Source organism: Delphinapterus leucas, chromosome 18, assembly GCF_059928025.1.
Source record: "Delphinapterus leucas isolate spDelLeu-1000000601 "Yukka" chromosome 18, BTC_Dleu_Yukka2, whole genome shotgun sequence".
Lineage (NCBI taxonomy): Eukaryota > Metazoa > Chordata > Mammalia > Artiodactyla > Monodontidae > Delphinapterus > Delphinapterus leucas.
In genome coordinates, this window is record NC_143146.1 from 56,322,421 (window position 1) to 56,349,167 (window position 26,747).

At 43.7% G+C, this 26,747-nt stretch overlaps 1 protein-coding gene across 3 annotated transcripts in view; it reads right to left on the minus strand.

Annotated features, from left to right (window-relative positions):
• ENOX1 (ecto-NOX disulfide-thiol exchanger 1) overlaps positions 1–26,747 on the minus strand; it is a 630,834-nt gene that overhangs the window by 451,270 nt on the left and 152,817 nt on the right. For all 3 annotated transcript variants that reach the window (XM_089899512.1, XM_089899514.1, XM_022574895.3), the window contains one exon: positions 9,744–9,809. The gene's annotated coding sequence lies outside the window, so the exon portion shown is untranslated. The remainder of the gene's footprint in view (positions 1–9,743; positions 9,810–26,747) is intronic.

Here is a 26,747-nt window from a genome sequence, read left to right on the forward strand (position 1 = left end):
ATGTGAAAAGAAGTTATGTTCATGAAAGCAAATTCAGGTTTCTCATTAGAAAATCTGAAAAGATTTCATTTGGAAGTTTCTTAGCTATACAATAGTCCCCAAATGGATGTCCCCAGCTTACTATGTTTCTAAGTTATCTGTTCCTATGTGCGCCACATTGAGGTGAAATTGAGAACTGATTTTAATAACATGCTTGTATCACTATTTCTTGGTTTTTCAATTTTAGGCGTTATCTATTGGCCTTCCAATAAGGAAGATGAGGGTTGGTTGGTTGGTTAATTTTCATCCACCTATATTTGTCCCATGTTCCTATCCTCAGAATTCTAGCACAATTTTGGTTATATTAAATACCCATTTTAAATCATTATAGCTACAGAGACATTATTAGTATCTGAGTCATGTAATATTCTATGATTACATTTCCTTTTCTGCATTCCTTTTTCTCCTTCCTGTTACATTTCATTGAAACGTTTCATTTCAATGTAACAAATCAGTGTTACATTTCACTTTGGTTAGTTTCCTTATATAATTATCCTGAGGTTATCCCCAAAGCGGCCCCCAGATTTGTAAATCTCCTCTCAGTAGGAACAGATCAGGTGTTTTATCAATTTCATCATCTTCAAGTGGTCTCTCCTGAAGCTCTCTACCTACTCCTGTTGAGATCAGTGGATCACTTGTCCCTCTGCACAGCTGGCTCTTACATTGGTCCCGTCTCTGGGATCTGGGGTCTTTTTGGTTTACCCTGTCATTTATTGGAGCACATCATATAGTGCTGTCAAGTTTCATGACCATGTACTGGTATTACCTTTTAATTGGGAACCTCCTATCTTTGGTTGGGGGAGACTGTGTTGAGTTATTCCTTTGACGATTTTCTGTCCTCTGTTTTCTATATTCTCTCAAGCTGGTGCTGCTGTTTTTGGACGTTGGACCTCATGAAGCAATCTTATAAATTTCTTATTTTTTCTATATTATTTTCTATTCTTTCTCTTTTACTTCACATTCTGGGAGATTTCCTTAACTTTATCTCCCAACCCTTATAAAGTCTCTTCTGTTTCACAGTTGTAATATCACACCTTATCTATCTGAAGATACAAATGGTTTTCTTTTTTTAAGATTTTTTTCTTCCTGCAAAGGTTCTGTTTTCCTCCAAGTTGCTTTTTTTCTGTTTGCATGTTTTAGTTTCTGTCTCTCATAATAGAGACTTTCCTTAAATGTCTGATGATCCTTGGCTGTCTGCTGGTAATTTTTGGTGAGGCCCGAGAGAGTCAACAGGAAGGTTTTGTGTGTGGGGAGGGGGGTTGATTTGAGATTTACTTTAGGATTGTTCTAGTTAGGCCTCTTCTTTGGGAACCCCTGATGTCAGTATCCTCGAGTTGTTTTTTGTTGTTTTTTTTTTTTTGCTGTACACGGGCCTCTCACTGTTGTGGCCTCTCCCGTTGTGGAGCACAGGCTCCGGACGCGCAGGCTCAGTGGCCATGGCTCATGGGCCCAGCCGCTCCGCGGCATGTGGGATCCTCCCGGACCGGGGCACGAACCCGTGTCCCCTGCATCGGCAGGCGGACTCTCAACCACTGCGCCACCAGGGAAGCCCTCGAGTTTTATTTTTAGGTCATAATCCCAGGGAAGTCTCCTGCAGATAGGGTATCATCCTGGCTGCCCTCAGGCTAGGGGGCAGGGAGAAGAAGGTAGCTATGGTTCTCAGGATTTGGTAAATCAGTACAATCTCCCTGATTTCAAGACTATATAATACCACTTGACTTTTCCTGATAACTTCCAATCCAGAAACCTCTATTTTATCATCTGTACAAAAAGAAAAAAACAACTCTCCATTCCTATTATGGAGTGAAAGAGGGGCAGTTAGTTACCTGCTTGTATAAAGTTGGGGAGCAGATCTGAACTTTCAGCCAATACTCCTAATTTTAGTCCTATCTTCACTCTCATTTCCAAGGGGTCCTTGTTGCTGAAAATTCCTGAGCTTCGCACGAGTCGTCGGTGTAAATTAGGCTACTTCTTCCTTTCTCCTCTGCTCAGTAAGCTATCACTCATCCACCTGTATCCCAGATTCCAAAATGCTATGGCTGTTGCCCCATTCCTTTGTTCTTATAGATATGTAACTTAAAAAAAAAATCCCTTAAGTGTCACTTTAATCGTGTTTCAGGAAGTGCCAGGAACTAAATAAAACATGTACCATCTTTAACCTGAAACCTATTAGTCGTTCTTCATCCTTTCACGTTGCCATTGAAATGGGGATTACTCAATTTAAAAAAAAAAAATTTTAACCATTTAGACAAGACCCAATGTTCAGGTAGAATAGGAAGTAGGGAAAAGAGAAATTTGGGGTGAAACTGAATTTAATAATTGTATGTTTTCTGTAAACAAGGATGTCACGTTGTCCTAACGATGCATTGGGCATTGTGGGAAATAAAAATATGTCCGTATTTCAGAGCAGCCTTTAAAAATTCTCAAAAAGGTTAAATATTAAAGAGGTCCTTGAGTGGATAATTGGCCTCAAAAAGGGTATCTGGAGGGGGGAAAACCATGACAGAAGAGTGGAATGGTAAGAGGCAAACTCAATGGAGGAAAAAGGACTTAAACTCAGTTTCGAAGAATAAACGTTACAAACATTTCTACTGTACAGTCTGCATAATGTCTGTTAGATACAAAGTGATCAGTTGATGGAGAAATAAGATTTATTTAATGCAGACTAAGGCAGAAAGGAAAAAAAGCTCTTCTACTTAAAATACAGCTGCTTTAAGTTTTTACTCTCAGTTTTTCACCATAGCGGGTCATTACGATGTTGAAATCATTTTTTAAAACACCAGTTTAGTTCACTACAAACTTGTGAAAAGGGATACAGTGAAATATACTTTTCAGTGATGTTCAGGTTTTGAAGTTACACTCCTGTGGATACTGAAAACATCATTATCATTGAAATACCTGCTGGTAAAACAACCTTGTTACTGTGTGCCTGCAACTCTCTAGTTCCTAACACCGTTCATCTCACTGAAATAAACGTCTTCACAGCATGATTCTTGATAACATACAGTTTTAAGGACTATCATGATTGCCTTGGGCAGACTGACTCTAATTGGATGGATCTACATATGAGAAGAAGAATTCCAAGGGGAGCATTGTGCCTGTTTGAAAATGGGATGATGCCCTGCAGAGACCAATCTGCCTTCCGCCTTGGGCCTGAGTAGGGGCAGGTGGGAGTTCATTGTGGATAGGCTGTGGGAGAAGTCCAAACGCAGAAGCTCTGTGGGGTGGGGAAGGGACTCTAAAGCATTAATGAGCCTGTAACTCGGGAGACAAAGGGGAGACAGTGAAGTTTTCTGAAGAGGCAGTAATGTCATCAAAGAGGTATTTCTCAAAATCATGTAATCTGCCAGGGCTCTACAGGGCCGAAAACCAAGTCACAGGCCACTGGTCAGACCCTAAGTAATACAGAGACCCAAGGTCACGCGAGGCTGGCCTGGGCTGCCCGGCAATTGACGTGTGAGAGAACTCACTGCAGAGATCAATGAAAATGAATCATCTCTACTTACAGTAGGACAGACACAGTCCGTCGAGGAAAAGGGATGGGACTGAATTAGTACCGACGAAAGGACTTACACTGAAGTAGTGTTTCAACTAAATCCATGGTCTCCTTTGGCTTTTAATTCAAGAAACGTTTCCTGAACATCTACTACGCGCGAGGCAGACGGGCTCTGCTCATCGCTTTGTCTCGTTACCTTATAAGCTGAATGTAAAAAATTCCAGCTAATTGATTTCACAGACTGATTGAGGTTCTTCTGTAAAAACAAGATTGATTCTTTTATAGACAGCAATACTAATTCTTCCATTATGTTCTTCTCTCCCGGTGCAGAGTCGAATGGACTTTAGGGCCAACTCGATACGAAGAGCAGAAGAGAGGCATTAAGAGAACAAGGTCCATTAGGGCCAATATTGCCTCAATTACCTTAACTCCATTATTCCTGTTCCTATTATTCCTTTAATCGATCTCTCCTTTCAGTTATTCATACTTACCCCTGTCAAAATCACAAGTAATAGGATTATGGTCTTTTGAGCTCAGTGGCAGCAGACTTTCAATATATTTATATGCATATTTATATAAATATATATTTATATTTCTGAAATTGTGATTGTCTCCAGATCTGCAATGGAGAAGTCTTAAATTGAATCAAGTCTTCCAGAGGCCATCTCTTAGAAAGATGCAGAGCTTCTTAATGCAATATAGGTGCTTTTACCTGTTTTGTCATTTGTCACTCGCTGTCAAGACCAGGCACACATGGCTTAATGGCTTTCTAAGTCTCTTCTTCCCATGTCTCAGCCTTAGGGCGGTTTAACTAGTTTTCAAAGTGGACCACTTTTCTGTCCATATCCCAGCTTTCTGTTTAATGTAATCCTTCTCCCTTCACCGACAAGTATTCTGCCCTGCAAGAGTGTCATCTGGACCTTACATTAACCACCGCCTCTTCCATACGACAAGTAATCAACCCCTCGGTTCCACCTCTGTAGCAGCCTTACAAATTAAAGGAACTCTGTTTTCCCTCCACTCTTAACGAACGTCAATGCAGCATTTATAATATGTAAGTTTGTGCACTTTGCGTACAAACAGGACACGTAATAGGTACGTAGGCCGTTTCCTCTGCACCTGTCAGCCCTTCTGAGAGTGTTAGAGAACTAACCCATGAGATAAGAGAGGCATGTGACACTGTGATGTGAGGAGGGCATTGAAAGGTCCCCTGCAGTGAGGAAGGGGTAAATTACTCATGAGTGGAGAAAAGTTTCATAAAGGGGATGGATTTGAGTGATGTCCTGAAGGATGGGGGGTTCTGCAGATGGAGGCTGGAAGGACAAAGGAACAAACTGTGTGTGAGAAGCAAAGCAGGCGAGTGCAGCCAGGACAGATGATTTACAGAGTAAATGACCCAGCATTTACGGGGCATATACCCTTCAAAACCCATAATTCAAAAAAGAGCCAAGTACCACGAGGTTCATTGCATCTCTATTTACAATAGCCAGGACATGGAAGCAACCTAAGTGTCCATCGAAAGATGAATGGATAAAGAAGATGTGGCACATACATACAACGGAATATGACTCAGCCATCAAAAGGAATGAAATTGAACTATTTGTAGTGAGGTGGATGGACCTAGAGACTGTCATACAGAGTGAAGTAAGCCAGAAAGAGAAAAACAAATACCGTATGCTAACACATATATATATGGAATCTAAAAAAAAAAAAAAATGGTTCTTATGAACCTAGGGGCAGGACAGGAATAAAGACACAGACGCAGAGAATGGACTTGAGGACACGGGGAGGGGGAAGGGTAAGCTGGGACGAAGTGAGAGAGTAACATTGACATATATACACTACCAAACGTAAAATAGATAGCTAGTGGGAAGCAGCCACACAGCACAGGGGGATCAGCTCAGTGCTTTGTGACCACCTAGAGGGCTGGGATAGGGAGGGTGGGAGGGAGACGCTAGAGGGAGGGGATATGGGGATATATGTACACGTATAGCTGATTCACTTTGTTATACAGCAGCAACTAACACACCATTGTAAAGCAATTATACCCCAATAAAGATGTTAAAAAAAAAAGAGAGAGAGAGAGGGCACTGAGCTCTTCGAGAGCCAGATTAGGAAGCCCTGACTTCCCTCTAGCAGCAGTGAGGCGTTTGGCAGGAGATAAGCCTGCTAACACAGGCAGCCTCCTTGCAAGGTGCAGGATGAACCCGAGGCAACGGCAGATTGCAGACCTGAGATGGAAGGAAGGCTCACAGTATGTAAGGGGACCTTCTCCATCGATGCCTACTTTCCCGCAGAGCCTCAGCCAGCCCTACACCCTCCCTCCCACCTCATGCTCCAGCAACGTCGCCCAAACGGCGAGCGGTACACACACACCCTGCTCCCCACACCTCCCTGCTAGGCCGCCCATCCTTTCTCCTTTAGAATGTTCTCTCTCCACCACATGGGTCCATCTGGCAAGGTTCTTACTCTTTTCAATGTCCACTCAAATGCCACCTTCTCTTGGAAGCATTTCCTGACTTCCCCAAGCCAACTCCGTTGCTCTTTTTCCTGTGTGTGTGGAGCACACAGTACAGAGCCCCATCACAGCAACAATTTCTGCACGACCATCTCCCACCTAAATTGTGACCACCTTGATGCTATCCCCAGAGCCATTTTTGGCACATGTGAGAAGGACAATACTTGCATGGATGAGTGAGTGAATGAGCAAATGAACAAACTGAATGGTCTTATAAACAAACAAAAACAAAAGGAAGGAAAAGCCATGAAAATGATGGTCATAGATGAAAAGGGGAAAAGAGAGTGAAAACATGAAAGAATTATAGAAAGCCTGATAGAGCTTAGTGAGAGCCAAATGTCAGGGCAGCAAGACGTGGAGAAGTATGCCGAGCTTCCGAGTTCTCTGCCAGAAGCCCTCTGCTCTTCTTCATGACTCCTATGTTACCAGCTTAAAAGCTCTGAGTATAAACTTACAGATTTAAAAGAAACAAAAAAAGAACCAACCGTCAGGAGACAGGCAGGAAAAGAACCCAAAGAGAACAAACACGAAGATTCGTATCTTAACTTACCCTTACCCGTGTGCAAGTATTTTCTGAGAAAGTCTGATAGAATCTTGATTCAAAGTATCATTTCTTTAATTAAAATGTCTCCCATGTATCATCGAAACACTCTAAAATTTCAGAGGCCTTAAAACTACCGTGTTAATTATTAACTAAAATAGCATAAAAAGCATTTCCCCTTTTTTTTAAAAGTCAGAGTTTCACAGTGAATATGCATATTATTATCAATTCCACGAAACAGGTATATCTGAATTTTCAGAAATCTCAGATTAGAGAAACTGGAAAGTGCAAAATGGAAGAGGGGAAAAGACTTGGCAACAATAAGTTAGTTTTTAGTTGTCAAGACACTTGAGGTTTCATTTCTGGTTTATTTCTCTTTAATGGTAGAGAAGTGTTAGGTACACACAAAATAACCTAGTTATTAAAATAAGATTTATTAGAATGTTATAATTGTAGCAGTGCCACTTTAGGGTACTAAACAAGCTGTTTAAGGACTGTTTAACGACCGAGATGCAATTGCTCACTGAACTCGACACGTCATCATCAAAGAGCTCTTCCACCATCACTCTGATATGGTCACTGTGTGACAAAAACAAATTGTTTTACTTTTAATTTAGGCCTGTGGACATTCTCACACACCAAATGAGGGGATTCACATGGAAGTTATTACAGAAGGATAGTAAGCACTTGTAATAGAGGGTAGTCAGCACTTCAATAAAATGGAAAAGACAAGCAAGCAGTGGAGGCGCCAGGATGAAGTTATACAACCATGTACGATGGCATTTGGTGGAACCGTGCCTGCAGGCATCACACACACCATAAAAATCTGCCTTGTGATTCACCAATTTTGTTAGGACTAACGTCAGCGTGAAAAAGGCTAACATGAATTTTTATTTTCATTTTTATTTTCTACTGCCCGTCATCATCTTATAACGCCAGTGCTGTCTAGGCCAACACTATCCCTCGGCCATGGGATGGCCTGCAGCCCCACCCCCAGGAACAGGAAAGCTTCCGTGGGGTTGGGAAGCCTGGAAGTCGATTATCCCAGCCCACCTGATGTCCAGCCTTGGGGGGCCCAGGTGGGAGCCACACAGTCTGTATCTAGATGTTGGCCTGCCCACCTGCAGCACTAACCCGGGGCCTGAAATCAATTCACAGGGTCTCTAAAGATGCCTGCTTCATTCCCAGGACCAAGTCCCACTGGCCTTGGACTTCTCTCAGCAGGAGGCTTCCTTTTGGGACAGAAAGGTAATCCTTTCCTGGAAGTCACAGTAGATACGTCCAGAAAGCTCTACCCTTGCAGGAAATAAGGGTTTTTCTAAATAAACATCTCTGAGGAACGGATCATTTAAGTGCTATCTTGAGACCAGGATCCTCACGTGTTACCAATACTCAAATCTTAAGCAACACGCAAAAGACCATTGCTAACAATTTCTACCCGGGGAAGCACAGAGAGGAGAGAAGACACAACGGGAGCAGACCTGTTTCAGGACTGCATTTAGAGATGAGAGCTCTGGAACAGACGTTAAATTTAATAAGCCCAAAGTGATGCAGCTGGAAAGAAAGAATAGCCCGGCTAAGTATGATTGCAATGGTATTGAATTAGCTGGAAGGATATCTTGATGTCCTGATAGAGGTGGCGTGTAAATTGTCAGCCTGCCATGCGGTAGAGAAAGCGGGCCTGGCTCACAGAGAGGGCTACAGTTTAGAAAAAGTCTAGTTGCGCTTACTTTTAAAGGAAAGCTCGTGTCCCGTTTAGGATGCTGTTGAGCTGGGACTATCTAAAAGTAAGAGGTCACTGAGGATAAGGGAGCAGAAGAGCTGCCCGCCTCTGGTCACTGCACTTTGCTTTTGCCAAATGAATCTGGCCACGGTCATTATGGTCTTTGCCATTCACTCATTCAACCAATATTAAGCGACAAGCTTTGTGCTAGTTTCTTTAGGGAAAACCAAGAGGAACGAAGTCCCCTTCCCTTAGATAGTGTTATGGGTTGAATTAGGCGTGCCAAAAAGTATGTGGAAGTCTTGATTAAACGTGGCCTCATTTAGATGTAGAATCTATGCAGATGGTCAAATTATGATGAAGTCATTAAAGGAGTCCCTAATCCAAGACGACAGGTGTCTTTAAAAGGGCAGAAATTTGAACACAGAGATAAACAATGCGAAGACACAGGAAGAAGACGGCCGTTCGTAGGCCAAGGAACACCTGAGGCTACCAGAAGCTAGGAGAAAGGCATGGACCATGTTCTCCCTCACAACTCTCAGGAAGAACCAAGCCTGCTGACACCTTGACTTCGGACTTCTAGCCTCCAGAACCGCGTGATGGTAAGTGTCTGTCGTTTAAGCCGCCCAGTTTGTGTTCCTTTGTTACAGCTGCCAGAGAAAACTAATACAGACTGGGTCACAAAAGAAGCAAGGCCAACGACAAAACTGCCATGGTCAATGGAACGCCTGTGCGGGTCTATCCACAGATGGTCTGATTCAATTAACAGGGCCAGGTTCAGTCAACGGACCAGAGGTCATCACCATCTATGTCCGTTCCATAAAGACCATCAAAGAAGGAGATGGTTTATATCCTATACAGAGGCTGACCCAAAGTTTAAAACTCTAAAAAGATGATTAGAAAGAAAGAAGCCATAAAGGTTAATGGAAAATTAATCTTGGTGACCTAGTGGGGCAAATCAAAGTTGTGGGACATACATTTATTGAAAAGGAAAATGCAAAGAATCTTTAGAAGGGCAACTTCAGATAAGGGAACAGAGATAAGACTTTAATTAGAAGAGTCTTCAGTATTCACCTATTTACATCAATGTTGAAAAGATTAAAGCCTTCTGATACGGTAATAAAGATGAACAATAGCAATAACTCTATGTTAACACTGTAGAAGATGGAAAGAGATTCCAGGTGACCAGTCCTGTTTCCTCCCTGGTTGTCTACAGAGCCCCTGTTGTAGGTACCCTGAGATGCTCCCCAAACGCACATTAGTTCACTGAGACCACCCATGGCTGGCCCTCTGCACCCCAGTATAAGTGAGCAAAACACAAGAGAGTGATGTCAACTGAATGATTAAGCTGCATCACTTCTCGTACAGTGACAAGCAACCTGCCAGTGGCCGTGCTCGTTGCTTGCTGTACCCACCATCCCTTTACCTGAACATGGTGAGCGCTCTCTCCTCCACGGGTTATAAAGATGGCATCATGCTGGCTGCAAAGGACCTGTAAAATAAAGGCAGCCGTGTTAGAGAAGACTCCGAACAGCAAACTCAGAGAGCTGTTGGAATATATGTAAGCAGATTCAAGGTTTCGCTTGCAAAGTTCGAGCTGAATGTTGCCCCTTCCTACTTCCAGCCATTCTAATTGGCTGTCCTTGGAGAAGGTCTCTGCATGGTCACAATCCATGAATGCAAAGGTCTCATCATAAACACAGCCCTTGAACTGTCGATCTTCCACAGAATATTTGTGCTTTAAAAGTCGTCCTTGTTGCTAAAGTAGCTACACCAGGGCTAGGGTCAGGGCCAGGGCCTCGCAAATCTGCAAAAGCCTTCATAAATAAAGCTGAGTATTAGTTAAGGGCAGTACAACCTAGAGTATCATTTGAAAGCAGTTTTGGGGGGCTGATCAGTATAGGGTTCCTCTTTTTAAGTGTAGGAAAGACTTCCTGCAAATTTCCAAGTTGACATAAGGGTTACATATTTCTACGTTTTCTCTTGGGAAGTCTGTGGTTCCTCAAACTATAAAAATGCATCTGTATATTTCCATAGAATAAATCCCAACTTTATTTACTAGAAAGTATTTTAAAAGCTTGTTACTCGAGTCAGGTCTACGGACCAGCAACAGCAGCATCACCAGGGAGCCTGAAATGCTAAAACCTCCTGAAACAGAATCTGTATTTTCACAGGATCCTCAAGTGATTCCTATGCACATTCATGTCTGAGAAGTATGGTTTTGAAGCTCCTTATCTATCTGACCTGCAATTACTAGAATCACAAGAAACAGGTTGCCTGAAACTTCAAGACTGTCCTCTGGTGTCCAGAAGTTAAAGGAATCACAGTTCCTTTATTATAGCTGAATAAAGTCCCCAGAAATCCCTTACTGCTGGCTAAGTCAACTTTTCTCTTCCAGAATACGTGGGCTGATTGTACACTCATTCCTAAAGCATAGTTGATTCTAGAAGACTTTTGTTTTACACTTACAAAAGCAGCACCATAGCCATTCATTCATTCCATAAGCAGTTAGTGAACATCTATTTAGATGCTCCATAACATCCAACATTGTGTAAAGAGCCCAAAGTGTAGAGGAAGAACAGAAATTACAATAGGAATGGGAGCTCTAATAGGAGAAAGGTTGGCACCACAAGCCAGGGTGCAGAGGAGGACTCTGGCGCACACTTAGAAAGCACCTGACCCAGACCTGGAACACTGTGAGGGCTTCCTGAGCTGAGCTTCGAAAAAAGAAGAGGAAAGGTGTTTCAAGAAGCAGCCCACCTGTAGGCGCAGTGAGTGTGGTGCTGGGTTAGGGCAAGTACCCAGCCCAGCAATGAAGGAGTCAACTACCTTTACTTAGAAAAAATATTGGATTGTGACTGTATCGAGTTGTTTTTCCCAACTGCTTTGAATATTTGTACGCATGAGCTCTAAAGGCGGCAGCCGTTAGGAACATTTTTTTTTTCCCTTTCAGCTCCCCTACCTGTATAGACAAGGAGGAATGGCAGACATCAAATGCAAGCAGCACTGACTCAGAAGTCTGCCGAACACTGCGAGGGGGCAGGGACAACAGAACTAAGTCTCTGCTCTCTGATCACGCAGAGTGTCAATGCAGCTGCAACCAGCAATACAGGGACCATAAAGAGAATGGCATTAAAGTTAATACAAAAGTCAGGAAACTGTCTTCGGGGAGGGACACTGGCTATCTGGCTGCTGCATCGCTGGGAGCAATTGAAGGCTCTCGGTGAGACCACGGTGTGCACGCCCCTCTCTGTGCCTGTCTCCTCTCCCTCCCCACATTTAAGTAGTCCTTATCCTGCCTCCTTCCCCCTCGCTTCCTCTGACTCATTCTCCTTCTCCCTTACCACCTCCAAGTGCCCTCCCATCTCTAATTCAACTCCCTTCTTCTCTTTTTCAATCTGCCTGCTTTCTCACCCCCTCCTGCTATGAGAAGAAGGAGATGAGGGAGAGAAGCGAGGATAACAGAGCATCTTTCTACCTTTCCCCCCTTGATCTCTCTTCCCTGTTCCTCACTAATGTGCCCATACTTCTTTCCCCTCTTCTAGGCTCTCTCCTTTCCCAGAGTCGAACCTCTGTTATCAGTGTGTAGCCAGACCTCCCAGGCACAGAGCCTGGAAATTATAGGAAAATTTCTGGGCTCGTCTGCTGTCCCATCGTCACACTTGGAGTTCACAGATTCTCCCAACCTGATGCCAGGTCAACAGTGGAGAAGGCAAAAATAAACAAACTTTAGGGACTTCCCTGGTGGCAGAGTGGTTAAGAATCCGTCTGCCAATTCAGGGGACACGGGTTCGATCCCTGGTCCAGGAAGATCCCACATGCCGCGGAGCAACCAAGCCCGTGCGCCACAACTACTGAGCCTGATCACCACAGCTACAGAAGCCTGCACACCTAGAGCCCGTGTTCCACAACAAGAGAAGCCGCCGCAATGAGAAGCCCGCGCACCGCAACGAAGAGTAGCCCCCGCTCGCCGCAACTAGAGAAAGCCCACGCGCAGCAACGAAGACCCAACGCAGCCAAAAATAAATAAATAAATTTATTCTAAGAAAAACTTTATAAATGTAGTGAGCTAGCATTGTCTTAGCAGTTTTCAAAATGTAGAACAATGCTGGGCTACTCAGCTGCTGTGCTCAAAGGGCGCCGAGACGTAAAATATACCAGGCAACAGGATGCCATTCTATCTCCGGCTTTTCCTGAGGATGCTCCCTTCAACCCACCATGAATCCAACCCTTTCCTGAGTGTTCGTCTTACCCCTCTTTGTGCCGATCCCCCAAACCCTCCTGGAATGACTGAAATGGGTCTCATTACAGGCAGGAGTTACCAGAGTGCTTCCTGACAAAGACACAATGTAGCACACAAAAAGGCTCATTCAACGCCCCGTCAGGAAGCCTTACAAGTTACAGCTTAATAAATACATGAAGATTATTATAATACAGAAAATGTCTGGTACCACCACTTCCTGCGTGAAATGCACTTACGGAGTACTCTACAGAGTCGGCTGTGATACGGCAATCTCACACATACTCTTTGAATTACAGAAAAGCAATTTGGCTTTCTTTAGGTGTTTCACTCTTATTTTCACCCCTGTGAACGATCAGCAGAACTCTGTAGGCAAATCTGCTTTGCTCACCCTTTTATCCCAGCACCTAGATGGAGTATGTGCCCCTGGCATATAGTATATGCTCCCCAAATGTCTGATGAATGAATTAATCAATCAAAGAATCAACTGACCAATCAGTATTAGCCTAAGACACAACAGAATTAAGCAGCCGGAGGGAAATACTATGGCACACGGATGCACTTTGAAAATTTCCTCTAGGCTTTTGGCAGTGGCACCTAATCGTAAGGTAAACACAGGGCTGTGGATGTAACTCACCTCCAAGAAGTAGAAAGGGCAGAGGGGCTGACTGGGCAGGGATACTGAGTGGTCAGATGTGACAACTAACATTCTAACAGCAAATGAGCAAAGAGAAAAACTCTAGAGGACAGATAAAAGTTCTCCAAAAGAAATACAGTAGCCTGGGATAAATTAGTCAGTCCCTCCATTTGTTCCCATGATACTTTGTCCAGACCCTATAATTACTGATGCTCTCATCACACCTTTACACTTCTTCAACAGTTCTGAGTCAAACTAGGAAGTAAGGACCGATCATAGCTCGCCAAGATTTCGTAGGCGAGCCAAGAAGGCTCCAGAATGGGTTCGCTCTGTAGACCAGGAAAGGGATTGCAATCCTATCTTGGAAAAGGGAAAGAGGAGACACGAGAGGTGGAGCTAGGTCTAAATAGAACCCCAAGAGGTCCTGCCTCTCTGGATTCATGTCAGAATTCAGAGACCAGGTTAGCAGTTCCCCGAAACAGGGATGCAAGTCATTCCATATCAACCAACCAAGAGTTAGAGCAGAGCTGGCTTAGCCGGCAGTGTAATTTGTTATATCTGGCTCTGAATCTCTTAAAAATGTATTTCATCAACAGTATATAATCAACAGTATTTCTAAAATCAGCATGTACTTTCTTTGTGTTCAAAAATCATGAGTGTTTCTTTTTAACGTTAACAACTTTAACACCATGAAAACCACTGGGCTGAGATGGTCACCCCTCCAGAAAAGGCCTCTTCAGAAACCCATCCAATTTTCACGTAGAAAGAGCCTCCTATGTTAACTTTCAACTCCACTGCCCCCTCTGACCTGAAACAGTTTTTTTTTTTTTTTTTTTTTTTTTTTGCTGTACGCGGGCCTCTCACTATTGTGGCCTCTCCCGTTGCGGAGCACAGGCTCCGGACGCACAGGCCCAGCGGCCATGGCTCACGGGCCCAGCCACTCCGCGGCATGTGGGATCTTCCCAGACCGGGGCACGAACCCGTGTCCCCTGCATCGGCAGGCAGACTCTCAACCACTGCGCCACCAGGGAAGCCCCTGAAACAGTTTTAACGAAAGCCCTGCACTCACATCTGAAAAGAAGGATTTGCCTCTTGAGGAAAAAACTTGGACAACTCTAGGACGCATGTATTTTAATTTAAATCTGACCCAGGGTAAAGTACCTCAATGACCCATCAATGGAAAAAGAAAAAAATATCTTTAAACAATCCCTAGATGTTACTTACATTACCACATCTGCGTATCATGGGACCTAGATCTGTTACCATTCAACAGACAATGCTTTCTAATAATAAGGAATTGAGGAAAAGAGAGCATGTTTTAATCTTTCGTCCCCTTAAGTTTCAGTTTGAGGTTTCTGGCAATACAGTTTCCTAGCTATATATGGACCACAGACAGCTCTACGATTTCAGTGTTACCTATACAACATTATAAATATTTAGAGGAAGAAAAATAGTTGTATTTGCCATCTGTATCCACTCCCTAAAGCTCTACAGCTATGTTTTTGCACTGGTCACCACCCAAAGCCAGTTCTGAGTGCCAGCTCCACCTATGATTCACACAATTCCTTTTCCAGATCAACTCCCTGTTCAGTTTACCAGCACCTCAACATGTATGGATTTCTTCTAATCTCACCTCAATAAGCTACTGCTTACGGGAGGATAAAAACCCACTTCTTCCCACAACATTTGGGTGCATGTGTGTATTTGAGTATTTGTCTCTCATGTGATTTCCAGGTTAGAACTCAAGGTCAAGTAGACAAATAGTGCTTACACACCAAGAGCTACAGCATGAAAACAGATCAAGGAAGGGGGGCCCCTCCCATCACTTCCACTACATCCCTGAAAGATACGATCCAGATAATCCCCTTCCCAGCCCCTAGATCCAGCCAACCCCTCCACTAAGCAGACTTTCCTGAGAGAGGGGTCTGGGTGAACGCCACTGTAAGAGACGGCCGCATATTTCCACAGTTTATGAGGATAAAGAAATTACAGCTTCAGCCATTCATGAATAAAGCCTCTTTAACATTTTAATGAGAACATTAAACTCAGCTGCACTTGGTTTGGTCTCCCTAGAAAGTCTGTTAGGTCGAAGAAAGTTTCTTCAAGAAGCAGTAATGAAATTGCAGGTCTCTCTGTGCCGCCAGGGCATGACTGGGCCACAAACACTGGCTGCATGATGCCTCTCCTGAACGAGCCCATATATTCTGATAAGGCTACAGTTTGGTAAATGAGAAGAGGCATCTGGAGAAATACCTTCCTCTCTGCAGTATTTGTGGGCTTGTGTGTGCTCATTCATGTCATATCTGACTTGTCTCCTAATTCGTTTTTTATGTTATACACAGCTTGGAGTACAATGTGTGACTCAATAAATGTAAAATTACCCTTTTCTGCTATTTTCCCTTAATCATTTTCTACCGCCTCTGTTCTCTCTTGTGCAAGGCTCCCAACTTCCGCTTGCCTGGAGGCCCATTAAATTCAGCAGACAACCAAGAGAGCTTCAGAAGCCAAAGGTGAACAAGAAATAATTCTCAGACTCAGCGACTTAACGTGAATGTCTGCCTCTTCCTCCGAACAAAACCTGGAGCAGTGTGAATGAAAGAGTTTGTCACCTTGAAGACCAACTAGGAGAGAAGAGTAAAGCTAAAACGGGTTCATACATTGAAGGTCACTGATGCATTCAACTCTCCCAACATTTACTGAGCATCTGCTATGCACTGAGAACTGTTCTAGACACTGGGGCGCAACCGGGAGTGAGGCAGACAAGACCTTCACTCCCACAGAGCTTGAAATCTCGCGGGAGGGACAGGTAGTAAACAATAAAAGAAAATGTCAGAGGGTAACAAGTGCTAGAAAGAGCCTGCAAGAAGGTGATGTGACACGAGAGGCTAGTTAAATAGGGTGGACAGGAAAAGGCGAGCAGAGCAAAAAGCTAAAGCAAAATCCTTAAGGTCATGGAAAGACAGGGAAGAATCTCAAATGCATATCACTAAGTGCAAGAAGCTATTCTGAAAAGGCAACACACTGTATGTTTCCAAGGGTATGACGTTCTAGGAAAGGCAAAACTATGGAGACAGTTAAAAGATCAGTGGTTGAAAAAAAAAAAAAAAAAGATCAGCGGTTGCCAGGGATGAGAAGAGGGAGAGAAGAATAGGAGGGGCACAGAGAATTACTGGGGCAGTGAAACTTCTGTATGATACTATATTATGGTAGATGCATGTCATCATCCATTTGTCAAAAGCCATAGGATGGACAGCATCGAGAGTGAGCCCTAAGGTTAACTATGGACCTTGGGTGACAGCGATGTGTCAATGTAGGTTCACCAGCTGTCACAAATGCATCGCTCTGGTGGGGGGGTATCCATAGTGGGAGAGACTGTACACATGGGCAGGAGATATATGAAAACTCTCTGTACTTTCTCCTCAATTTTTATGAACCTAAAACTGCTCTACAAAAAGAAAGCTTATTTTTAAAAATTCTTAAGGTAAGAAAGTGTGGGGTGTTAAAGAACAAAAAGGAGTCAAGCTTCAGGGAGGGAGGGCAAGGCCACCAAGGAAGCTAAGGAGGCCATGGTTAGAAGTTCGAATTTCATTCTAGAAGCACCAGGAGCCACGGGCTAGTCTGAAGCAGGGCTTGGCATAATGTGTTTTACATTTCTGAAAAGTCGCTCTGGCTCCCGTGTGGAAGATGGATTACAGAGAGGAATCAACAGAGCCTGAGGATGGTGACAGCAGTAGAAGTGGCTGGATTTGAAATATGCTTTGAAAGAAGAGCTGCCAGGATTGGCGATGGATAGATTGGAAACGAGAGGTGAGGGAGGAAGAGAAATCAAAGCTGATTTCTGAATAAGAAGAGAGACCATTCCCTGAGAGAGGGAAGACTCTTGAGAAACGACCTATGAAGACCACACAAGGTGCCATGTGGAGCCCTAAGGAAGCAGTGGGGGTCCAAGTTCACCAAGGGAACTCAAGGTCAACTTGCCTGGCCTCTGCCTTAATGTGAGTAGCAGATGTGTGCATGTGTGTGATACATACACTCACGTACGTGGATATATGCAAATATGTGTCAGGTTTAATAGATGGGTTTTGCAATTCAAAGCAAATCTGAGATCATTTCAACAGTCTTTCTAGGAATAAAGAGAAAGAGTTGTGTTATTGTTGTTGTTTCCATTAACGTGCAAGGAAGCTGAGGGCAAACAGGGGGAAAAGTCTTTCCGGAGGTCACACAGCAAGGGATCAGCAGAGCTGAAACAAGGAACCAGGATTCCCTGCAGGAGTTCACACCACATATCAGAGCCTCTGTAAATCATCCCGAACGTTCAGGGCACCACTCTTCATGCGGGAACACGCACCCCGGATAAGGGAAGGGTGGGGTTGATGCGGCCTCCTTTCCTATAGCTAGCTCATCCTGTCTGGATGCTACTGAAATGATCCATCAAATGTGGTTGACAAATCTAAAAATTCAATAACATGAAAGCAAACCTCACAGACAGCAAATCAAATATTCAGGTGCAATGGGACACTGATTTTTAAACAGACATTTTAATTATGAACAAGGCCTCTCAGGCACAAGCCCTTCAGAAACCTCCTCGGGGTTACACATAATGAGCTTCCTCAGAAATGGAAGCAGCTGGCCTAACACCACCTCTTCACACACCTCCTCAGGACCTCCTCCCCTGTGCCTTAGGTTTCCCGAAGAACACCCAAAGCGCTGAACACATTTTAGGAAAAGGGAAAACCAGAGTTGACAGGTCACGTTTTTGCAATACTATTTTTTTTTTTTTCTTGCAGTACGCGGGCCTCTCACTGCTGTGGCCTCTCCTGCTGCGGAGCACAGGCTCCAGACGCGCAGGCTCAGCGGCCACGGCTCACGGGCCCAGCTGCTCCGCGGCATGTGGGATCTTCCCGGACCGGGGCACGAACCCGCGTCCCCTGCATCGGCAGGCGGACTCCCAACCACTGCGCCACCAGGGAAGCCCTGCAATATCATTTAAAGGAGTAAAATTCAACTAGATGAAATCACCACTAAAGCCATTCCGGTCATATTTGAAGAAGACGGGGCAGCCCCGGGAGGACTGGGCATGCTATCTTTTCTGCATGCCACCTCTACACGGCTTCAAAATAGACTCTCCTTTTCCATCTACCAGGCTTTCCCTCTTCATCCACCAGGCTCTCCCTCAGAAGCTGCGAGGTCTCTCACCTTGACGTTTTGAAGTCTGAAAGGGAAACAAAGAGGGGGTGTCTGCCTCTGTGTTTCTCGCTGTGAGTCGTACACTCCCTGCTCTTACTGAATGTAGGTTGTTTGTTTTCTTGTTGGTTTGCAGACTTCCTCTCTGCTGCTCTTCTCCAATAATGTATTTCCAAAGGACCTCTACAATGGCAGGCACAGGCCGGCTAATGGACAAAACCACAGCAAGTGGTACCCACAGTAACTGGACTGAGGGCGCCCAAGGGAGGAGGTTCGGGAGAAAGGAGTTTGAGATGCTTGGTCAGCTGCACCCTGTCCTCCTAGCTGGAGATTTAGAAAATCACCTGTCAGGGTTAAAACCACATGTAAAGATGGGACCCACTCCCCCTACAACATTGATTTTCTTACCGAATGCTTTCACAGAGGCACATACGACTGACAGGCTCTCTGCACACACAGAGGAGAGTGGACACCTGCCCTATTGTTAGATAGATGCTCAGGCAGCTCACTGCCTGAAACTACCCACAGGCTCCCATTCACATCAATATCCTCCACTAGGCCCTATCTCCCTGTCCGCTCTGCCCTACAGAATCCTTTGTCCTGCTTGTACACATCATTTTCCCTAACTCTGTCTTCTCCTCTCAGTAAAGTTTTCTTGCTTTTTGGTAGTGTGGTTATTGAGATTTGCCAAGAGCGTTCAGGAAAGACAGATGGCAAGAAGGAAGGCAAACTGGGTATAATTCACAGGGGACTTGATTCAGAGAGTCTGCTCCTAGGAAGAGCCTAGTCAGCGAGCAAGATGGGCCGATGGCGGGAGGCCTGGAGAGCAGATGGGCACACAAGTAGGAATGACCAAAAGCAAGCAGTGGATTAGAAACCAGGGGGGCATTCAAAGCAGTGGGCTTTCGACACCACTATGAGACATCTTAGAGGCAACCCTAGAGGCTGGAAGCAGAAGGCTGCAGGATGCCAGTGGTACCTGTCACTAGAAATGGCTAGGAACAGAGTAGGCAAAAAAAAAAAGGCAAATGCTCACACTCTTGTCCCTTTATAGTCATAACGATCCCTCTGTACAGCTCTATTTCTTGTCCTTCCTTCACAGCTTGGGTCCAATGTCAAATGCTCTCTTATCCTCACAAGACACCTGAGACCCTGGCCAGACAATTATCAGAGTGATGATCCTATCTTTACACAATTAAACACTACAGCTGTCTTTGCCAAGCATTTTTCACATATACTGTGTCTTTTCATTCCCATAACACTATGTGACATAAACACTATTAAATCAGTAAATCCAGGCTCAAAGAGATTTAAAAATTTTGCACAATGCCACCCAAGTGAAAGAGCCTTCATTCAAACCCAGATCTTGTGGCTTGAGATCCTGTGCTTTCTAGAACACGCTGTTAGTATATTTCTTGTTCTCTAACTCTATGTGCTATAAATTTCACCAATCTAGGCTTCACTAATTCAGAGCTGCCGAGGCAATAAACCACCATCAAGTGATACCCCACTCACTTGGAATCTGGGAGGTGCTACAATAAATGTGCATCCAATATCATACAGGGTGCCGGATGAGGAAGCTACCAACCTAAATGTGGAGAAAAAGAAAGCTTGCCTTTGTTCAGTCACGAGGCCTACATCACCAACTTAGCACCAATATGTGATTAAAAAATTAATTTGCTAAGTACAAATGATTTAATTCTGTTCTCACGGCTAATCAATGTTTTTTTAAAATTCAAAAAACTAATTCCTCCAAATATAAGAGGCATAATCTTAAAGTAGTAGCACTGAGTCTATAGTCTAAAATTAAAAACCGCCACGGTCATATAGTTTTGTCATGAACTTTTATTATTTATTATATTATGCCATAGCTCAAATTACTATTAATTCGTAACTGCACCTCCTTAAAGAGTCCAGCATAAAGCTGGTCTCCAAATATTTGCTGAATGGATGGATGGATACATAAATGAACGAATGCATGTGTCCATCACGCTACACTCCATGTCAGTGGAAGAGGGAAATGCCACTTGCTTCAAGGACGATGGACCAAGCCACAGAGACACAGATCCAAACCCTGCTATTTGCCAACTATGTCATCGTGGGCAAATTAACTCACTCCTTGATTCTGAGCTTCCTCATCGGCAAATGGGGACGACTGAGTGCCACACAGAACCGGTCACAGGCTTGGCACATTGCCTGGGTTGCAGAAGTTGCTGTAGTTTATTTATTTCTCCGTCTCCCTCCCACATTTAGCGTGACCTCTTTCATCCCAACCTTCATAATGGTGCTTCAGTACACAAAACCCTGCTGTGAAGTTAACGGCCAAACATCAAATTTATTTACAGTGACGACCAATCTCCCCTCCACTAACATCAAACTTATTTATTCATGGTCTAGAGATAAGCTGTTATGCATAAAAGGTGTTCAACAGATTTCGATGACTAAATGTTTTGAGGACGAAATGAGTAAATGTCCCAGAGAAGTGAAGCTCATCTATACTCTTTATATTTGAAAGCTAAAATGTAATGTATACTTAACCACTTTGCTAAAAGAACAGGTCGAAAGAACTTTAACTTTTTCTTGACTCGGGGCTGTCAACATGAATTTAAGTTTTAGCACTGGAATAAGAAGTTACAGGGATTTCCCTGGTGGTCCAGAGGTATAGAATCTGCCTTCCAATGCAGGGGACACGGGTTCGATCCCTGGTCAGGGAACTAAGATCCCACGGGCAGCAGGGCAACTAAGCCCGTGCGCCGCAACTACTGGGCCGGCACACTCTAGAGCCCACATGTCACAACTGGAGAGGGAAAATCCGCACACCACAACTAGAGAGGAGCCTGCGCCCCATAACGAAAGACCCAGCGTGCCGCAACTAACACCCCACGCAGCCAATAAATAATAAATAAATAAATGTTACGATTCCTTGTAGGCTTTTTAAGTCAGTAGATTTGCAACACTAAATGTTCCCAGATTTCGACACTGTGGTCACAGCTGTGGTCAGCGGCTTCATCCCCTGGAGGGCATGAGACACTGCTGAGTTAACAAGACAAAGTCCCCGTCATCGTCGATATATGTATACATATAGCTGATTCACTGTGTTATACAGCAGAAACTAACACACCATTGTAAAACAATTGTACTCCAATAGAGTTGTTAAAAGAAAAGGTTTATCAGGACTCATTCTCAGATATTTCTCATCTGTGTCCTCATGACACATATGTTTGGTAAGAGCTCGAAGAAGAGCCTGTATCTTTCCTAGACCAAGGAGGACTGCTCTACCCCTAATGTCTTCCACATTATGAGGTACTCCACAAATACTTATCAAGTAAATTAATAGGGTAAATAGTATGCAACCTTTGTAATTATCATTTTCTATTTGAAGACTTCATTCTAATCCATGACCAGGTCCCTTAGTTGTTTGAGGCTGTACTTTTTCATCTGCAAAATAAGGCAGTTGGGTTAAAGGATCTTAATTAATTAATCTTCATTAATTAATCTTCATTAATCTTCCATGATCCTATATTTCTAGGCACCTATGTATGTTCCAGATGATAGAGCTGCTGGAAATCCAACTACCAGGTAAGTGAGATCTTAGAGGACATAATGAATAAACAATGCATCCTTCACCCTCTAATACAGACATCCTCACAAGAAGATATTATCCTTGTACCATGGCAACAAATATAAAAAGAATGAGCTCTCTTATTTCTCTCACCCCTAACATCATACACAGTAGTAGAAAGATTGACCTTGGCATGTAAACATATTGATCCATTTTTTTCCCCTGTATCAAATGTTCGTAAGTGCAAAACTACTATATCTCCAAAGTCAAATGCATTCAGGCAAATAAAACCTTAAAGGAATTTTTTTTTCCTCACAATTAAATCTAGTGCTTTCACTGACGTTCTGTTCCCAGCTATTTCTTGGTTCATATATTAACTTATCAGCTACATTTGTTTAAATGATACTACAGTTTCACTGTTTGCACAGAAATATAATTCAACTCCTTTAAACTAGTCTAACTTTCTTAAAACTGAAACTTCTAAATTAAAAAAGTTCACACAGGGTTTCCCTGGTGGCGCAGTGGTTGAGAGTCCGCCTCCCGATGCAGGGGACGCGGGTTCGTGCCCCGGTCCGGGAGGATCCCACATGCCGCGGAGCGGCTGGGCCCGTGAGCCATGGCCGCTGAGCCTGCGCGTCCGGAGCCTGTGCTCCGCAACAGGAGAGGCCACAACAGTGAGAGGCCCACGTACCGCAAAAAAAAAAAAAACTTCACACAGACAGGAAGCAGATACTTTCAAATGCCAAGTCAAAGATTTGTCAACACAAATCTCTGCACAGCTGGGAGGGCACTTATGGGCACAGCTTCTCCCCTGGAGACAGAGGACGCCTTGGACAGCTTTCTCTCCCAGGTAGGACGGTACGCCTGTAAGTCCATCCTACACGAATTCAAAGTATACTTTCCTCCAGCATTGTACCAGATCTCAAGGGAATGGGGAAAATGAATAAAACATATCATCTCTGCCTCAGAGGAGAATGCAGCTAGGCCAAGTGAATGAAAGAGGCGACACTGGCAAACAACTGCCTGGGATCGGAGGCTAGCTTTGCCATAATTAGCTGGAAACCGTGGGCAAGTTACTTAACCTTTCTGATCCAGCAGCCTCATCTGCATAATGGTGCTAGTAACAGGACCTACCTCATTAGTGCTGTTAGGGGGAGTAACTAAGTTACTGCTCTTCCTGGCACACAGTAAGCACTGCATCGTGATTATCACCATTATGAACACACAACCCATGAGTTGAAAATTTTCACTGTTTTTATTTAGCAGAATTGAAGCTATAACAGATCCTAGGAAATAAAAGGAAAAAACAAAGTGGAAAACTATTTTTCCAACAAGTTTTATTTTTCTTGTGTCTTCCTGACAAATCCTAACCACATCTATTCCTCAGAGAGATGTAAAGATGGTGGTGGGTAGGGGTGTAGAGAAAGAAGTTAAGGAAATATGGGACAGAGAGAAAAAGAGAAAATAAGAAGGGGCAGGCAAAAGGAGCATTCCTGAGTTACCTAAAACCATCAGGGAGACAGAAGCTGAACAAAGACGGAGAGAACCTTTGTTGCAGCCTTGCCCTGGCTTGTTTCCTTCTCTGCCCAGAAAATCCTTCCTCAAGCACTGAACTACCACACTTATCTTTTCCTCACCACTCCGTGCTTTTCTTTCCACTGTTTACACCTCTGTTTTATCAAATATTAGATGCAGAAAGAGCCTTAGAAGTCCCCTAATCCAGTTCCCTTATTTCATACGTGAGAAACACTGAGGGCCAATGAGACCAAGTCATTTACCCGGGGTTGGACAGCTCAGCAATGGCACAGGCAACATTAACATTGCACTCCCGGTGCCCCTGGTCTGTGCTGTCTCCCTGAGGACAAGAAAACGAGGACATTTACCCACATGGAGTCTGGCTGGCCCTTATCCCGTCTGGCAGATATGTAAGTTTTTATCTTGGGAAGGAAATCTTGAGAAATATTCCTAAATGAATTAACCAGAAGCTTACTGTTTTTAATTCAATAAACATGTTTTATTGTTAACTTCATTGCCTGCTAAGCCTGAAATTAGGTTTTTCTATGCTTGGGCAGGTCCTCCCTCGCCAATAACAGAACAATCAGATTTCAATTAAACAGATATTCTCACTTGGGACACACACACACACACACACACACACACACACACACACACACCCCAAAGAGGCACTTAATCAAAACACAGTTTGAGCCCATTCTTGTTGTTACTCTTCCTGCCTGTGTTTAAGAGAAGTAGATGTCAAATGTTACAAGATAAGGCTCTCTGAATACAGAGACTTCAAACCATTTATCTTCCAAAGCAGGAACAATTTCTTTGCTATTACTTCCTATGCTATTTCTAATCCAATAACAAAAGGCAGCCTCACCGCTGTACTCAACAAGCTTTTTTATCTGGCTTCTCCGAGTGACCTCGGTATGCTTTGCCCAAACCATGTCAATAGTCTCCTAAAGCCTTGGCTTCCCTTCTTCCTAGCTTTCAATTCCACAGTGGAAGACTCACTCCGAAACCAGAGTCTTTTAGTACCATTTAATAGTATATATTTAAAAATAAACACTCTAAGTATGTTTTTCCGTTGTGGTTATAGCTCAGATCCTTAAGTGTAAGAATCTGGCTAAAATGTTTTGAAGCAAGAAGCCCCTGGTTTGCTTACACTCTCCCCCTTTCCCTTTTCCTGCTATGAGGGTGGCTTCTTATTTGCTTCACTATGTGGGGTTTCAAAGCTGTGACCTCACTGTGATTAAGGGAGAGACTTTGGCCATCTTCTCACATTGTTTAGACTATAGGAACATCTGAATCTGGGCCACTAATAATAACTCAGCTCTGTTGCCTAAAGAAGTGTTTACTTTTAGTAGACTAGACCCACATAAAGCCTATTTATTAGAACTGTGCTTGGTAAGTGTTGTCTACATGGATTATACTCTACTACCACTAATATGTGCTTTGTTTTTCTTATTCTCTTTATTTTTCTTTCACAGTCGATATAGGCTGGCCACCAACGATGGTGGTCGTCGTGGCTGCCATTCTCATTCATATGAATCCAATAATAGGAAAAGCAGAACTCAACATTGCAAAAACAAGTGTGGAAATCAAACACTGAAGCTTGGGAAGAGTTGAGCCCAAAATTTGAAAGTTTCTAAGAAAGAAAAAAAAAAAGTTGCTGCATCCTCCTACCCTGCCTGCCAACTAGCAGTGGCAGTTCAGTCTCTCCAGATGCCTCTCAAAAAAAGAAGCACCACAAATGTAACAGGAGCTGAGATCCTGGGGGAACCAATTAGATTTAAGCCGTTTTCAAAATTCTGTAAAAAAAAATGAAATCGGGGAAAAAAAAAAAAACCACACCTGGCACTTGACATTTTACATGTTCTGCTTGTAGGGCCTGTGAAATAATCCTCATATAATGACTAGTTGTCACGTTTATAAAATAAACCTCGGGTTTTTAATGTAATAGAATAGAATCACTAGGCTAGGAAAACAAACCACTTCAGAGGAAGAATGCGGCACATGAAATCTAGACCTCATCCTCCGCCTTTAGAATATCAGCCAAAACGTGAGAAATTAGGCCAAGGTCAACGGCAGATAATCGCAGAGAAGTTCTCCTCCAATAGCTGGCTGGGGAATACGATAAGCTTCCTGCAACTGGCTAGCAAAGCCAGGGTGGGGACAGTCCTACAAGGCAAGAGGAATTTTTAGATCCTGCCTCCACCCCTCCAATACAAGCTCCCCAGTGGCCCTTTGGTAAGTGATGACAGGAAAAGCTGGGATGGGAAAGGGAAGCAGCTTCAGAGAGGACAACAAGTGTCTCCTCAGGTGCAGAAGCAGGTCTGGGTTTCAGCTGATGGTAGGAACCAAGCACCTGGTGTGCCATGCCTCCCCGAGTTCACCTCACTAATCTGATGCTTATTTGTGAGTCAGGTGTAACCTTTCTTAATTAGATGCACAGCTGACACGTCAAAGACAAAAGAACCAGGCAAAAAGTACGGCTTATACAAAACCAACTTCAGTTGGGTTTCTGAGATGGGTTTCTCTTCACTCTGGGATGAAGTGGCCACAGATCTACCTCCAGAGGTGATTTTGTAAAAGCAATCACTCTACCCCTCAGGCCCTCACTCACTCCTTCACCCTGTCTTAAATATTGCATCAAAGTAACGGGGTCCAAGAAGTGAAGAAAGAGGTAAAAGGAAACATGCCCTCTTGAAAAATATTCCAGGGCTCCTGGGCAAGGACATGCTTTTGTTATACTATGTGGTTGAATGTGAAACATCCGAAGACGAAGATGCAGGAGTCTATGCAAGAAGCAACTCACGTGTCAGCACCTGATCTTTCCCAAGTTCTACCTTAAATATAACTATTCCATGAGGTTGTTCTGATGTCCTAACCGGAAATAACATCTCCCTCACTTGAGTTCCCACGTCCTTTTCTATTTTGTATTTTAGCCATGTACGTAACTGTCTTATTGCCCCTTTAAGCTCTTTGAACGATGATATTTTACTGAGTGCAAAGAATGAAATATAATGAATGTCAGATTCTTGACTACGTGGTAGACACAAGTGTGTCAGTTACTGAGGAACCCAAGTGGTCAGGGAGGACTTTACTCAGCTAAACTTGATAGGACATCAGAGCTACACTGTCAAAGGAAGGAAGAAGAGCGTATCTAAAATTAAGGAAGACGTAGAGAATGGATGTGTGGCCACAGGGGAGGAAGGGGAGGGTGGGATGAACTGGGAGATCAGGTTTGACGTATATACACTACCATGTGTAAAACAGATGGCTAGTGGGAACCTGCGGTATA